We start from the raw sequence: 13,142 nt of genomic DNA on the forward strand, positions 1-13,142 counted from the left end.
AAAAAAAAAAAAAAAAAAAAAAAAAAAAAAAAATCAAACCTAACAAAAATAAAAACACAGAAAATGGCAATTTTTCCCCCAAAGATTGTACTCACCTATTTAGGTGCTATACTTGGACCTTTTCAGATGAGGAGCCAAGATATTAGAGGAACTGAACTAGTTCCAAAAATGAACTAGTTAATTGCAAATATCACTGACCAATTGGAGGCAAATGGAAAACACCCTTTAAAACTGACAAAAATAAACACAGCAATAAAACACACCAGCAAAACTACAGCATACAGTTAATTTCAAGTTTGGGTACAGGCAACCCTCCCTAGCAATATGCCTCAGGGAAGTCTTCCCCAGATAGGAGGGATAACTAGCTGCTTGCAAATGTAAAAAAACAAAAAAGGAAAGCAGAGGGCCACTGAAGCACCTGATCTATACAAGCGCTGCAGACCCAAGTCCAAGTAATGCACTGCTTCTTTCAGTAAAGCACATTTTTGTTTTGTTTAACATCTGCAAGCACCCCTGTTACAGCTTTTCAAGTTTGTTTTGTGTGCCTAAAGTTAAATATCTTGTGCAATACAAGGTGCCTCAGTCATAATGCAAGAATCTGGTATTGTATCTGGCTTGAATGAAACAGGCCTATGAGTAAGACAAGGTCCTAAAAGTGTCTTCAGTCAATTGTGCACAATTAAGGATTCAAATAATGCACTGCATGAAAAAATTTATGCAAGACTTGTACTAAAACTAAAGCAAATCCAATTCCAGACAGTGTTTGAGGCCCTCTCTCTAATTCAAATATACTGCCTTGTAAGTGGGAGGAGCTGAATATTTTAAGAGTGGGAGGAATTTAAATTTTTTAATCACTAGCTTAAAGCGATCTTAAAAAATATCCTACGGAGATTTTTTTAACTTCTTCTCCCCAAATCCTTTGAGTGGTTTTGCCATTCCTTTAAGCAGGTAGCTTCCCCTTTCAGAGCAGCACACTTATACCACATCATATCAACTAAGCATTAGACACCACAATAAACTGGAAAAATAAAAAAGTCAGAGCTTGCACGAAATACACTGAACACCGATTAGGTGATTGATTTCAAAATGTTAAAATGCCTCAAAATTTGTTGTAAGGTCCTGCAACAATTAGCTCTCGACTCCAGTCCAGTTAAAATTGATCAGTAGTCTAGTGTGCTGTTATAAAGAAATATACTTTCTAATACAACCACGCATCTAGGAACAAGAAATGGTAACCAAACTTTCAAAACAGAGAGGAAAGAGCCTGGAGTTGGGGGGACAATCAGTTGAACATGAGCTCTCAGTGAGCTGTTGTGATCCCAGGCTAAATGTGATTCTTGAATATCTGAAGAGGGGAATATTAAAGAAGGAAGTATTTGTTTTAATAACTGTATTAATGCTCACGAAACTGCTCCTCCAATACTGCACCCAGCTGTGGTGTCTACAATTGAAAGGAAGAGGCTAATAAGTTAGAGCCACAAGAACCAGCTTTCTAAAACAAAGTTTATGGCAAGAGATCAACAATGGAGGAGACAGGTAAGTGGCCATTTTGAATAATTTAAAGGGACCAATGCAAGAAAAGTTTGGTAGGAAAGAGCACTTCAAAAAGAGAAAAGTTTGACAAGAGCCAATGGCTAAAAAGCTGAAACTAGGGAAAATGCAAATTATACAAAGGGTACTTTTTATAAAACATCAAGTGTAATTTACCATTAGAATATCTTACCCAGGCTTACTGTACTTTTCAGTCACTACAGTCTTTAAATTAAAAAAAAATATATATATATACACACACACACACAAACATGGATGTCGTCTTTTTTTTTATTTTATCATGGGCTTACTCTCATGAGAGTATATACTTTAAACACACTAAGGGGCAATGTATTACATAAGTCAAATTAAAGTCTTTCATATGGAAAAGGTTTCATACAATCAGAAAGTAAAGGTACTTGCTAGTCCAAGTGATAGAGATGAAGAAGTACACATCTTTCCAAGCAATATAGGTAGAAAGGTATTGTGATAGACATTAGCATCTACATATTGAATAAAAGTTCCTTGTAAAGGTTGACTTCCAGACCTTGACCAGGGTTAGATCTATAGAATCTCTTCATTACCAACAAGCTATAAATGCAAACCTTTAGATCTGAATTCCCTTGACACATGCTTAATGACTTCTGTTTCTACTGAAAAGGGTTCCCAAAAAGAATTAGAAGTTATGGACAAAGTATTAAAATGAAAGACAGTTTAAAATACATCTAGTATCCTGAACAGATTGATAGAATTCCAAGGTGGGAAGAGGGATGAGAGGCTTGGATAGAAGCTTCCACACATCAAATTTCAGAGCCTTCTCTGTTGTGGCTGCAAGACGATGTTGTTGGTAAAAAAGATGCCTTTAAACAAGAAAGTTTAGATGAGACACAGAAAGAGGAATGAAAACTGCTTAAGGTACCTGACTATAGACCCTCAGATCATCCTCCTTTGAAAATAGCAAACACATAAGAAATTTTCAGTTGATTTCATGTTTCTCCTGTATAGTTAATCTGTTTCACTACTGAATAACACATCACCTTGAAGGTAAGTTCTTCTACAGATTTAGTTCACTTACTTCCTATTCAAACTAAGTCTGGTTGCTTAAAAGAATAGCTTACAAATGACTCTTGGTGTTGAGTCCATAACAAATCACAACAGGTTCAAAATTTCACTCAAAAGGCATTAATAACAAAGTTCCTTTGCCCTTTGAAGTGCTGCAGTAAATCTAACCATTTTCTCCCACAAATGATAATATAACAAGAAGCACGCATCAAGATGCAGAAAACTCTTTCCCTCCATGCCAGAAGATATGAAATGCATGTCCTATGAAAAAATATTAAATCTTTTCATAGGATAACTGGTACAATTAGTAAGCTTTTTTCAATATAGGTGACTTACAGAAAGAGCCCAAAGGAAGCATCAAGAACATTCTGCAAAGAGAATGTGTAGTCTTATGTGGTTATTCTTTGAAAGCTACTGGTTAGGTACACTTCAAACTGAGAATCTTTAAGAATGTGATCCTTTTCAAAGCACACTAAGCATCTGGTGTGAGCAGCATCCAGTCTCATGAGTGCTGGATCAAACAGGCACCAATTCAAGCCAAGCCTTTTACCCTTTTGGATGTGGTGAACAGAAACAAGTCCAAATTAATCTAAACTAAGAAATTAAAGGTTTCTTACCTAAGAAATCTAAGAAAACAAAGAACCTACAAAAGAACCAGCTAACCTTAAACATTAGCAATGAGAAGGTGTGGGGGGGGGGGCAGGAAAAGAAGGGAAGGCACAAGTGCTTTTTTTGAACACCACTGTTACCAGTACTGCACCCACTGGTATATGCAATGGAGTGCTGCACATACCTAAACTGTCATAGAAGAATGGCTCATGATTATAAACTGACCTGAACAAGACTGAAGTCAGGCACACAATTCCTCCCTCTTCCCCCCACCTTTTAAAGTTTAGCCTCACTTCTCTCAGCACAATGAAGTATTACAAGCCCCTCCCCATAATATGTATTTTTTTTTATTATGAAAAACCATCCTGTTTATAATCATTCTGTTAAAAGCCAACCTGCTTGTGCAGGTTGCCCTAACCATTGTCATGTTTATTTCCTTCAGCCTCCCTGGAACCTCTTGGGCATCAATCCCACCTTTGCTAAAATGTCAGCAAAGCAATTCGTCAAAAAAAAAAAACAAAACAAAAAAACCTCTCTGCACAACTAGTAATTTTTATTATTAAAATACATCAAGCAAGATCAAATCCAATAACATTCACAGGTTCTGCTAAAAGCTCTCTTGGAAGCTCACAGCACGTCTATTTCCCTCTTTAACAATTTTTAAGAACATCGCCTTTCTTGAAGGAAATTTTTAAATAACCAGAGTAACACACCCCACCCATACCTTTCTAAAAGCTCAGGTTTTGTTCTGCTGCCTTTCAGAATGGTATTTCTTCACTAGTCTTGCTGTTATCAAGGCACAAGCAATAGAACACCCAATATACCCATGCACTCCCAATATGCTGTTGACTGCCACCTTCTTGAGACAGACACAAATTGCTTAAAAATGCAAAGGCAGGTGACAAGCTAAACACACTAGGCCCCTAACTATTCAGAACCCTTAGCAGCCAAGAGACAGATTAAAATCTTGTCAGTTTGTCCCCACTTAATGGTTTATGAAAACTGCCATCAGCAGCAGCAGTTTTCATGAAGAGAACAAACTATGGAAGCTGTGACAGGAATAATGTGATATGGTAAAAAGGTAACAAAGTTTATTAAAAGTCCAATTTAAAAGCCTTTTTGTATTGTGAAATAAGCTGCTTTTTTAAAATAAGTCTGCTGAAAATGAAACCTGATTTTGATGCAAAATGTGCATATTAAGTTCTAAGCTTAGTATAATCTCTTTAAATATAAGACTGTGGAAGCATCTCTTAAATGGGACGCCCAAAACAAGACACACACACACCCCACTTCCCCAGGAACTAAAATATAAAAAAAAAAGACCTCAACGAGAAAAAATTTTTACACCCAATAAGTAGAAGCTGATGAACCTGAATACAGATTGTTGTACAGCTATCTAGCACACATGAATAAAACAGACATAATTAATCTACCATGTTAGAATAAAGGATTAAGCCTTGATACATAACCAAAAGGAAGAATATTTATTGAATATATTTACCGAAATTAATGCTAAGGCAGTTGCAAGGACTGCCTGTCTGAATTTCAAATACTGCATGGGCCTCACTGCAGAAATCTTCCATCACCTAAAAATTCTAGAGTAGGTCACGTCAGCTGCAGAGTAAATTCTAGTTCAGCCCTTATGTTGCAAAGACATACAAGTGCCCATTAAAATAACTAGGCATTCTAGCACCATTAAGAAAATATAAGCTCTAGAAATATTTTTGTCATGATGCACTGCAGCCAGGATACAGTGATTTCATCATGAAACCACCCCACCCCCCCCAAAAAAACAAGCAAACGAAACCATACACATTCATGACGGGCTAGCTGGCAGTGACCTAGCCCAGGGGTTTTGAAGGGGTAAAAGATGATTGGAGGACTTGGGATTCCCTTTCCGCACCCATCAGGCCCCAGAGACTCACCCCTCGTGTCCCCTGACTGGCCCCTTGGGTCACCTGGAGGGCGATAAAAGGGACAGCATGGGCTGACTCAGGGGAGACCAGTGAGGGACAACCAGGAAGGAGCTTCACAGAACTGGCAAGAGCTGAGCCAGTAGGGTAGAAGCAGTGCCCCAGAAAAGCCTGAAAGAGCAGGACCTGCAGGCAGCAGTGGGACGCTAAGCAATGCGGCGTGCGGCTGGCAGGAGAGACTCCCCGCTGGGCTCCAGGATCCCCTGGGAGAGGCTGCAGCCAGCAGGAGAGGCTCCCCTCTGCTCCAGCAACGATCTGAGCAAGGAGCTGAGAGGTTCCCAGCTCTGCTTCCAGCTCGTCCAATCAGAGGCCAGGCAGCTCAACATGAGGCCAGGGCTCCAGGAAGGTCAAGACCCCTAGCAGGCTGAAGCAATAACACTAGCAGTGGCTGTGTGGCAGTGTTCCTGCCTGCCACGTGGGAGATCTGGGTTCAAGGCCCAGCTGAGGTGATGTGGGGTGGGCAAGCTAACAAGAATCAAGTCTTCTTGTAGTGGAAAGGGGCCATTGTGTTTCCAGGTACCAAGGCCCTCTATTTATTGACATTTTGTGCCTTTTTTATATTTCACCAACCTGTATTGTTTGTTCTGCTGTTTGTGTTTTATATTTTGTTAACCCTGTTTTTTTTGTCAAAGATTGTAAGTGTCTAACCTTTGAATCCTACCCCCTTGGGGCACTGTAGTGTCCACTATACCCTCTGATTTATGCCTGTTATGTTCCCAGTATTAAAAAGGTATATGGTTAAGTCCCCATTGGTGGTCTGGCTCTGCTCTACAGGGGGAGGAGAGTCCCTACACCTCCCACAGTGCTTGTGCCCCTGCTCTGATCCCTTCAGTTGGAGAGGGGTACCTCTTGGAGTACCACCCGGGTTACACATTTAATAGTTAAATGTCTTTTTTTGTGTGTTGAATTTGAATTGTTTTATTAATTCTAATCCATACTCTAGAATTAAACCTTAGACTTCCTGTGCAATCAGCTTTTTGATGATGCAGACAGATAAACAATTATGCCATTTTCAAGTGGAGGATGGGGGGAATTTGCTTTTCATAACAGCATGTCAGATGATCCATTCTGTTTTACCCAACTCTTTTACAGCAAGTGAAACTAAACTCCAGAGATTCATCTCTGAATGAAATGGGGTAAATTACTGCAGTTTACCTAACCACTTACTGTACAATATAGCAGACAGATGAAGCTACTAAAGCAGATACAGTCACACCATGGCAGAGTTCCACTTCCAACTTCTCAATCAATTTAATTATTTTATCTGCCCACACCCAGAAGTATTTATGTTGCCCATATCTTTATAGTAGTATCACAGCACTTAACTATTCCTGAATAAGTGGTCACCCCCATTTTCCCTTCACAGGTTAGAAAGTCAGAAAGGTCACATTTTGAACAAAGGAATCAAGCATGTAAAAGCTTTAGAAGTAAAACCTTGAGTGTGTGTGTAAGTGTAAAAAGACAACCCTTACTGCCTGGCAGTTTCATTTTTCCTGCATAGTTGTGGAGGGAGTGGCACTCTCTTACTTGGCTGGGACCAATCCCATGAAGGATTCTAAATGTCAGGACAGACTTTGAACTGTATTCTGAATTCACTTAGAAACCAGTAAAAACCCTGAAGTGGCAATCACTGTTCCAGTGCAGGTATACTGCTGCCCTCTGAACTGGTTGTGAGACTGTCCCAGACAACATTAAATACTAGTTACAAGAATTATGCTCATGAGTCCTACACACATGAATCATTTTGCTCAGACGTCAGTGTTACAGGGCAGCACGTAAACTTGTCCAGTTAGAGATGGACTTTTTTGGTGCCATGGTTATTTAAATATCCTCTAGCAATAAAGAACCCAAAAAAGACCACAAAACTGCTAACTAAATGAGAGCATAGATGATTCTCAAGATCCTGGAATGTTACAGGGGGGCTAGCTCATCAAAGCACTTCTGCCCCGGATTCAGTAAGATCATGTTTCAGCTTTAGTTCAAGCTTTCTTTATCAGGCTGTTGATTTAAGCAAAGTATGGAAAGAACAAGAAGATGAATCTATTTACATTTGTTTTAAATGAGCCATAACTGGGTGGTGCCTGAACACTCCTGGCATTTCTGCCCATGCTGTTTCACAAGCTGTCTGGCTTCATGAAGCTTCTGCAACTGAACAGATGAAGACACCCTGTGATACCCTGACATGCCCTAGTTTTAAACCAAAATAAGGAACTATGCCATTTCAGTATATTTCTATTCCCATGTGTGTGTGGGGAGGGGGGGGGGTTGTTTTTTTCTTTTAATTCAGGGAAGAAAATGTCAATAGTATCAAATATCCAAAGGGGAGAATCTCAGAAAAATCTCAATACAGATGCACACAGACACTCCTCACAAATACCACAGCATGAAAGATAAGGATCTACATCTTAACCCCAAGCACTCTTCTTATTATATTCTAGGAGGAAGGAAAATACATCAAGACCATTTTGTATATTTTAATATGGGACTGAAATGGTAATTCTGGTAAAAGCAACAGTATTTCCCTGCATTCCTCCTAAATCTGGAGATAGAAGTCATAACTTCAGAATTATGCATACTGTAGAATTTTAAAAACATATTTCTTTTCCAAAATAGCTGCATTTATATGTTAAGATTACAGGGAGAAATAAATATGATTGTGTTATCATTAAATAATAATGAACTATGCATACTTATTTTCATGGATAGCATAAGCTGTATGACAAACTTGAGCATTTGCTTCTTTGCCTTTAAAGGATTTGAGTTTTGTTCTTAATTGGTCACTGTTGTCTTTCAATCCTAGGGGGAAAAAAAAAAACGTATACAAAGCCCCTTCTAGCTAAACAAAATTAATTGCATCCAACAGGTTTTAAAAATTAAATGAGCAATGGGAATCTAGAAGTTTCTGCTCAAAATTACCAAGTGCAGCATACATTTAAAGATGCTGGCATTTTGACAACTCAGCTAAAGCACCCAAGCATCAATTCTACCTTCACTCCCCTCAATTGCTGAACACTAAAAACACTTCACAAAATTAAAACAAATCAGACAGAAGCTAGAAACCCATACTGCCAAGCCAAGTTCCATAGCCAGTACCTCAACCCACTAAGCCACAGCATCTCCAGACCAAAGTACTGAACCTTTCTGGCTTAATTATGCCAACCAAAGTTGTAAATAATATTATCCATTTTTAGAAGACACTGTAAACCGGTGGATAACATTCACATTTGTACCTTAGAAAAGTGGAGTGGGTTTCCAAGTCAGCCATAAGTCTCCCCTTTAATTCCAGGTTGCCAAAGAATTTACCAAAGAAGTTACCAACTTTAGAAAAGGAGCCATGTGCATTATGATTCTAGATCAGCAATTCTCAACCAGGGTGCCACAGCACCCTGGGGTGCTTTGAGATCCTTTCAAAGGCATTGTGAGGTGCAACACAATGTTAGGTTTGAAAACATGATTCACAAGATAAACCCAAAGACTTCAAATAGAAATTCAAGTTGTGGTCTTGGAGCAACAGAAGAACTGCTCTATTATTTTTCTGCAATCAAGGAAAAAAAAAGTGAAAACCAAGAGCTGGCATTTCCCAAGAGATTCCTCTAGTCTATCCAAGGGTGTCTTGAATCTAAAAAGGTGGACAACCACTGTTTTAGATTTTCCCCATACCTGGCATTTCCCCTACACTTTTCACTAGCCTATTTAAAATTGGTTTCTGAACCTGACTAGCAAGATATTCTCAATTATTTTCTTTAAGCATAGAGAAAAATGGAACTTTCCAAATACCAGAAGTGTTTAATCATCAAGTGAATTTTTAAACCAGTTTAAAAAAAAATTCTGCTGCCATATAGGATTGTTTTGACAGAGGAATATTAGATACAGAAAAGAATTTCAAAGAGGGAACTATTTAAGAAAGTGTTCTTGTTGTTAAATCTCCTAAAAAATGGAATTAGAATCTCCCCCCACTCCCCCAAGTTACTTGCTAAAATGTTTGTGATGTGTTGCAGTTAACAAAGTGAATCAACTGAGAACGTTACAGTAGACTTTTACTGAATATAGGAAATTTACTGCCTCTCCTTAAAGACCACAACATCCAGGTCATCATGAACTAGGGAAACACTACATAAAACAAGCACTGTAATAATACATTTTTGGAGCAGTCCAATACCTCTATGCAAACTAGGTAAAACTAGTCACGTACATGGCCTGTACTGCTGTCAATTATTTCCAAGCCAAATTTCTTAACAAGTTAAGAGGCACTTGTCATCTTTTAGGATTAGGATTATGAAGAGCTTGAAGTTTTTAAATTAAGCCATTTGAGTTATCCAAGCGTCTAAACAATATTTAAAGCGTGAAAAATGACTTTGTGCTCAGATAACTTGAAAACCCAGCCAAATGGAATTTTACCAAGCCTTTGTTTAAGTTAATTCTGGATCAAGTGAAAGGCGTGTGCACACACACACACTCTCTGCCCAAGAGGGGTTTTTTGCAGTTTTAAAACAGATACCCCAAAATTTAGAACTTCTGTTCTTATTAACTCTTTTCTAAGTCTCTTTTCACTCTTTTGTGTAGTGAAAGGTTATTCACTGAATAGGTTAAAAAAAACAAGGCAAAAAACTGCTCTGTTATTAATGAAGCACTACAGGGCTTGCATTAATAGCAAATTTCCTATTTTGCCTTTGGGTCCTATTTAACACAAGGTGTGCACCAGCATCTTATTAATCCACACCCTAAAGTGTTTCACTAGCTATCTGACACACCCTTCATCATTTTACTTGATCTTTCAACATTACATAAAGACTCTAGGGTTTAATATTTTGACTGAAGAGTTAACATATCACCTGTATAAAGTTACCAACAAGGTTCTCACTTGGCTAGACACTGAAGACATTCTAGCTATCACTTCGAAGGTCACAGCTAAACTAAGGGTGGTAGAAATCCTACACTGATAATATAAAAGTTAACTGAAGCCTATAATAACCAAAGATCTGAATCTCTTACTCTTGCTCCATTTTCTCATGTCTCATCTTTTTTCCATGAGTTCACTTTGTTCTTCTCACTGGCTACTACAATATTTCTATCCTGCAGTACATTTTTCCTTTTTCCTCTTTTCTTTTGTCACTACCTCTCTTCACTTACAAACCAGTACAAAGCATCAAGTGGTGACTTCAGAAATCTAGGTTACTAAAGAGACATACTGCTACACCTTAAACTGGTTGTGAAGCTGTCCCAGACAAGTGCTTTCTGTGTTAAATATGAATCGCAAGAACCATGTCCATGAGTCCAACACACATGAATCATTTTGCTCAGATGCTAGAGTCACAAGACAACACATAAGCTTAGTCTGTTAGAGATGGACTTTTTTGGTATCGTGTAGATATCCCCAAGCTATGAGAAGCCCACAACTATAAATTCATAAATCCTTTCTTGGTATGCTATTCACCTGGGTAATCCCCTACCCTGCTTCTGATGCTAGAAAAATGTGAAACAGCATGGGAGCCAGTGTCCAGAACCTGAACTAAATGAGTGCAAACAAACCTCAATAGCACAATGCTACATCAAGAGTTAAATTTAAGGGAGAAACAAGAGTGCAAGAAAAGGAATAAATGGGCAGGCAACAGGGGAGGAGGGGAATGAAAATAAGCCATTATAAGAAAAAGATTACCCCTGAGAGTGTTTTTCTTCACACCAATATGACAAGTTGTACATTGTACCTAATAAAAAAAAGGGGGGGAGGGAGAAGGTGATAATTAATTTTAAACTATGTAAATAGAAAATAAGTTTGTGTATTTAGGATATTTGGACAATATATTTACATATTACAGCTGAAACTTGCATTCATCTGATACCTTAAGCCAGGTATCAGCTGATTCTCAACCAGGATGCCCTGAGATCCTTTCCAGGACAATATACATGGTGCCACACAGTGCAAGTACTGTTAGGAGTGTACAGGGCTGCTCAGGGGGGCCCTGCAGAGCTGGGAGGAGCAGCCACGGTGACTCTGCACCCACACAGTTGGCTTTCTGTCCAGCCACTTGCTACCCACCCCCCCACCGCCCACGGCAGAGGCAGCTTCTTAAGGTCCAGGGCACATGGGCTGATTTGCCCTGGCCCAACACCCTGCTCAGGTTGGCTCTGGTTGTATAAACATGATTCACAAGATAAACCTAGATATTTCAGATAGAAATACACAGTTGTGGTCTTTTTGAGTTCTCTGCAACAGAGAAACTGCACCATTATTTTTTCCTGTAGGTAGAAAACTAAAAGCGAAAACTACGAATTGGCATTTCCTGAGGGGTGCCCAGAGCCTACAAAGCTTGAGAGAACCATTGCCTTGTGCTATAAGTAGCAAAAGCAGCCAAGGACACAAAAAGCATTCATTCCTTCAACAACAAAAAAAAACACTTTGTAAAATTATGAACTTAATAAGTAGAAGCAAAAACAGCCCAGATATTTGCACTGACTTTTATCAGAACCAAGGAAGGGGCACCAGAACTACAGTTGTGTACACCTGTCCTTTGGAACTGTTTCTGAGCTTCTTTAAAGCAAATTGTTTAAAATGTTAGAAACTTGAGATTTAGATACAATTTAGCCATCTTCAAATGCTATTAAAAAAACAAAACAGAAAACATTGTTTTTCTACAGAAAGTAAATTAATTATGCTACTCTATAGCTCTAAATGAGCTCTTGTCAATGAAAGAATACGTGAAGTGTATTTTTTTTTTTTATAAGCAACATATTACATTCTTGAGCTAAAAAAAAGCACAAAACCTGTAATAAATAACCAATTCTAACACCTTTTAGAGTTGAGATAAAGATACAAGAGTTGAAAACAAACTCCAGTCAGCAATAACATCACCAAGGATGCACAAAAGTCAGCTCACCAGACTAAACTGAATACTAAAGTCATCTCTCATTTTAATCAAGACATAGTAATTTTTAACTGTTTCTTTGAAACGAATACTAACTAGTCAAAGATAAGAAACAAAGTAATTATCTCTTGCCAGAAGGAAATACTATTAAAACTGGATGCTCACCATGACTTTAATGACTACACTGCACCCTGTAAGAGCCGTAGTAATGAGTCAGGCAAAGGTCTGGGCCAAAACCACGTGTAAGATCTTTCTACAGGTTAGTAGAAGCATGTCAGGGAATGTGGTACCAACAACTGTCCTCCAGCCTAGCTAACAATATGACTCTAGACTCTAAGCAGCAGATAAACACGTGGATGAGGCCCTGTCCAAACCACAGACTGAAGCCATGTTTGTAGCCAGGTTCCCCACCATATTCATATAATTGCCTAGGCATGTTAGGAACAAGGACTACCACACCACACTTCAACTGGTGGGTTAAAGTGGCGGTGTGAGAGCAGGGGGTGAAACCTAGTGGTGAAATTTAGGTGTACATTTCACACCATTTAGCTATACATTTCTGTACATTACAGAACAGCTAGTCTAGCATCAGCTTAGCATGTCTAACCATTCTTACCCTACCTCCATGTATGACATCTGATACGATTACTTAATAGTAGTACTTCTGTAAATCGCAGGATGTTACTTATTAAGAGGTTTAAAAAAAAACAGAACAAAACAAAAAAAGACATTCTTATTACCACAACCTGAAAGCCATCCATAGATCCTCCCTCCTTCAGAGGGCTGATGTCTTAAAGACAAAACAGAACAGCACCAACCCTCACACATCTTAAGCCCTACAGTTCAGCGAGGGACATGTTTTGACCTACCAGACAGCAAAGCTCGTTACAACCTCAGGATTCTGCGAGGGAGCAGTAAGCTAAACAGGAAGTACAAGACATCATATCGAGTCCATAACAAGGAGAGGCAAATACAGGTGCATGGCTTGACACCACAGAGCAGGAGATGTGACGCTGCTTCAAATACTGTGGTTCAAGGTGAAGCCAACAATCTGTTAGCTCCTCTGAAATTATAATTAGACAGACAGAACTTCTCCCCCCCCCCC

General features: G+C 38.9%; 1 protein-coding gene across 2 annotated transcripts in view; it reads right to left on the reverse strand.

The window, feature by feature from the left end:
• ROCK1 (Rho associated coiled-coil containing protein kinase 1) overlaps positions 1-13,142 on the reverse strand; it is a 179,040-nt gene that overhangs the window by 165,174 nt on the left and 724 nt on the right. The window lies entirely within an intron of this gene.

Source organism: Gavialis gangeticus, unplaced genomic scaffold (assembly GCF_001723915.1).
Source record: "Gavialis gangeticus isolate Ggan-Ray unplaced genomic scaffold, GavGan_comp1, whole genome shotgun sequence".
Taxonomy (NCBI): domain Eukaryota; kingdom Metazoa; phylum Chordata; order Crocodylia; family Gavialidae; genus Gavialis; species Gavialis gangeticus.